We start from the raw sequence: 5,023 nt of genomic DNA on the forward strand, positions 1-5,023 counted from the left end.
AAATTGACATAAATATTTGCGTGAATGTAGGGCGCTCCTAACTAAGCATTCGGTTTTTCATTTTCTATTTTATGATCACGTACTTTTGACTTGCGGTGACATTTTAATGAGCATAAAAAATTCATGCTCGAGTAAGGTGAATGTTGGCGGTAGTGTAGGCATATTTCTTTTAAAACATAAATGGGTTAGAGATGTTTGGGAAATTCTTGAAAATGTTGGGTAAATTTAGAAAAAAGGCCGTAAAGTTCAAAACGAGGGATGTTTTGTGGAAATTGAGCTTTTTCAAAATTATACCTTAAATTCTATCGAAATTGCTGTTAAAAAATTGATTTAGCTTTAGATAAGTCTGTCGGATTTATCCAAAGCTGCAGGTCTGCTGACAGAGAATATAGATTTGCAGCCTTAAACGAACTAAAAGGTACAACCGAAAACTGCAGGTCTGCATATTCAAAATTCAGGAAAGCTGCACAATCTGCAGCCTGCGTATCCAAAATTCAGGTCGTAACCCTCTTAAAATCTGTAAAGGGTCATTTACTGATTAAGTAATACTCTTAGGGGAATAGCTTAATAGTTAAGTATCAGATAACTACTATTAATTAATATCATTTGTGGGTTCGATCTCACCACGCCCAAACTTGAAATGCCACAGTGATTCCACACTAATAATGCCTCTGCACTCAGTTTGGATAACACTAGTTTATATGAATGACTATCTGTCTGTCTGCCTCAAATTCTCATCAAAGCCTACAACCCCAAACTGCTATGCCTCTTTTCGTACTAATTCAGACATAATTTTTATGACAGGTCTTTACATAATCTGACATTTTAAAGTCACTTGAAAGCAGAACAAAAAACAAAAAATTTCCATTATATTTACTATGATTAAGATCCATGCGAGTGGATGTGCTCGTTTTTCATATTATTATTATGAATAAAAATATAAAGTTGAATTAACGAGAGGTGGATGTGAAGTGTGTGTGTGCGTGTATATACATATGTGAATAAATATGCTTATTTAATGATACATAAGAAACAATAAGCCTGATGATGATGAGTTATACGAGTAGGAGAGATGCTGAGATTAAAATACATATCTCTTAATTTTCATTACAGAATTTATTTATGTAGATGTGGAATCAAGTTGATTTCTGATTAAATTTAAGGGTTTTATAAGATAATATTCTAAGTAGGAGATCAGACATAAGCCTTTACTATGACGTAATTGAGGAATGGTCCCTAACCAATCAGATGCATTATCTGGCTTATATTTTCTAAGATTACAACCTAGCATTGAGAAGTACATAAGATCGTATAACATAAGAGCAATCGTCGTCAATTGAATTGAATTGATTGCCATTTTTCAATAAGCTCATTCATATTGGGGCTGTCCACTTATTACGTAATGTGGAAAATTAAATCTAATTTTTGAATCACCAACCCTGTCCTATGCCCTCTTCGTATCAAAATATATCAAAATTACAAGGAATGTCAGTTAGATGTCAAAATTGAGAATTTGTACAAGCATTGTGATTCGACCAGCCCAGTCCGATAGAAAGCATTTTGTAGCAGCATAGGCTCCAAATCGTAACATGGCTCCTTACTTACTGGAAGATTGTTGCATACAGCCCCTTTAGGGTCGTTCAATCATTTCTTAAAGTTCTAAGGGTGGAGTGAGGGCCAGATTTGGTTACGGACGGAAAGTAGGGACAGAAAGTCGATTTTATCGCGTTACGTAATATTGAACCGTCCCCTTATACATAAAAGAATTTTTGTAAAATTTTTCAATATTGTCGCATCATCAAAACTTGACTTTAGCAACTGAGTATCGTTAGCAACATTTATAACAACTAGTATCTCCATGGTTTGAATACAGAAATATCCATTACATAAATAAGCAAATATTAAATTTCCATAAATTCTTCTCAATATATTAAATGAGCATCAAATCAAGCCATAAATGCATTAATAATCAATCCATCAATCATATACATATTCAGACGAAATTCAATTAAGATAATTAATACCAGACATTTAATATTATGCTTTTATTTGGGTGAACTGAAATAAAGTCTGGGGATAATTTATCTCGATAGATATGAAAGTCATCTTATTTATTCCATCTTGACACCCATCAGAATCCTGCCTTCGTAACATTATTTTTTGAAAAAATTTTTGTAACTAATTTTATACAAATTAACGATGATGATGCAGAATAACAAATTTCTATGGCATCAGTATTAATGCTGTCGCAATTTAGGTATAGTAACTTGGATACAGTAACTGCAGTAAAAGAACATGATGAATTAAAAAAGAAAGCATTTTGTTTGATTTTGTGATACGTATGAAGTTCATATTTACTCTACTGGATAAAAACATTTTAATAATGTATCAAGCAGGGCTTCAAAGTTATATTACATCAAATAATGAGACTAATAATGTGAAGGCAGACATAGAAATTAATATTGTATGCGTATATGAATGGTTGTTGTCTGTCATTTCATAAGTGATTTCTTGTCGTATTAACAACACTTTACACAATGATTGGGAGATGGTTTTCTGCTAGGAATTGAACTCATGTCCTTATGCAAGAGAGACCCACAGATTTTTGATCTGTTGCCTAACTACTGAACTACGGAAGCTTTTTCTTATACTTGGAGATTTTCCATAGATATGGCTCGATACTCCAGATTCATTTCCTCTAGTTCGACACTTATTATTTACAATCTCGACATCAAAATGTACTGAGTCCTAGGATTTCATACAATTCAATTTCGGGACGATTGAATCACTCAATTTTAACTCATTTAATCACTTAAGACAATATTGCAGATCTACAATATGTCCTGAATCAGGGACGCATTAAAGGATCAGGGACGCATTAGTGGTCTAAATGGAAGAGCGTTCGCCTTACGTTCGAAAGGTCCTGAGTTCAATCCCAGCTCATATACAATTTTCAAAGCATTTTTCCATTTTACCGTTCTAGTTAGTTACGAAGCATGTTTCGTTAGTTAGGTGCAGTTTTGAGGTCTTTACTTTATGTGTATCTCCACTGCTAGGTGTGCAAGGATCAAGATTATTAATTGCCGTGCCTTCATTTCATAAGGTTGGGCTCTTCAATTGATTGTCTATCCACTATTTTATCCTGCAAATATGTAGTTCATGCAAACAGACATGCCTACACATATTTTTTTAAGGATGTGCCTATACTATATGTCTACATATATAAAACGTTAGATTATGCCTCATCATAGCAATTTATGTCATGGCTTTTGAAATTTCAAGTTAATACTTTTTTAAAGGTGTTGCTTACAAAAGAATCTTAAATGTCATGACATGATTTTTGTTGTATTAAAATAAATTGGAGTAAATATGCGCTTCCAAATTTACGAGCATACGCATATGCTTTGGCAAAACAATACTCTTGTGTTGAGCAAATTAGAAATGTTGCTAAGGCTGTAAAATTTACTCTCAGCACTTAAATCCTCAAAGCAGTTCTTCCTTGAAAATTTTACCCCCAACTAAAATTCCACAAAAACACGTATCCAATAAAATAAAAATCATTCATGTAACATTATTGCCAATCGTTGGTGGCAATAAACAGAACACACAATATCTTTGGTAATAAATCAATTTTTACTTTTTGTTGTCACCATTAAAGCATTGATCCTTGGAAAGAGAAAAAAATTTATTGAAATGGCTTCTTTACATTACCAACATTTGATGTTTTTTTGTTCCTCCTTGAAGTATTCGTAAATGGTTCCATTCATTACGAAAAAACCAATACAATAATTCACAATACAGCATCTAAAAATCATTTCTATGCTGAAATTGACTGAAAATGCGCGGATTGAGACAAAATAAAATACGAATAAATTAAGTATATGTTATGTTCATGTTTATTTTCATTCTGTTTACCATAAGTTGGGGGTTGTTTAAGAATGTCGTATTGTATGTAAGGTTGAGTAGCTGATTATTCAAAATTTGAGAATTTTCAGTCATATTTAATCACTATTGATTCACTGTTGTTTCTATCCAATATTATTAGATTTACTACTTATAAACTTCGATGACTATGCAGACAATTGTGATCAAGTTGCATCCTCAGATGGCTTTATTAATGGCCTTATCTATCAATTTTAACTGTCGATTGCAATATTGTCTCAATCAGCAGCTTCAATCAGGAACCGCAGGCCTACATTTCCTGTGTTTGGCTAACGCATCTAAACCTCAAATTTTCGACTGTACCTTATGATTTGTAATCTTGACAGGCCTACAGACCTGATCGAAAAAGCTTCTGCTTCTGCAACAGTCATATACCATGAATCTGAAAATATAGTTCAACTGGACAAATAAGTGTCATACCTGAATTTTTTTAGATCAATTGCGATCCATGACCTTCCGTAGATGTCTCCTAAGCTGGCTCTATTGCTGTTTTTTGCTCGCAATTTTAACTGTACCAAATGCAATAATATACAGTTAAACGATTTATTCATTTATCTTGTCAACTAAATTTACTGCAAAATGGTCAATTGGACCAGACTGATCTTTTAAGACATGAAAATCTTATTGTCCTTCTTAATTAGTTTAAATCTATGGATCATAAAATACAGATGTTTAGACTAAGTGAAGCAGCAGCATTCAATAATTTCAAGTTCCTACCATACATCATTTAGAAATCATCCCTTAGATAAAAGAAGAAGATTTTTTGTTTATTTTTTACTGCTCAATTGTAAAAAAGTTTACATTTTTTTACGATTTCTGTGGGATTTTTGCGTCATCACACGCATATCTTTGGTAGGTGTTCTCTAAAAAAAGTTTTTTATTTTTTATTATTGAAAAAAGTAAAATTCAATTAAAGCCTAGATGAGCTGTATAAAAAGAATCATAATAACTCGCGAAAGTAAATAAAAAACGACGAGGGTTGGAAATGCACAGACGATAAAAAAGATTCACGTCTTTTAAAGCACAATTCATGAAAGTTGAGATGAAATGAAAAGTGATGCAAAATGACTCAACTTCTACA

This window comes from Chironomus tepperi, unplaced genomic scaffold (assembly GCF_022539635.2).
Source record: "Chironomus tepperi strain 1889 unplaced genomic scaffold, CSIRO-AGI_Ctep_v1 contig_358, whole genome shotgun sequence".
Taxonomy (NCBI): domain Eukaryota; kingdom Metazoa; phylum Arthropoda; class Insecta; order Diptera; family Chironomidae; genus Chironomus; species Chironomus tepperi.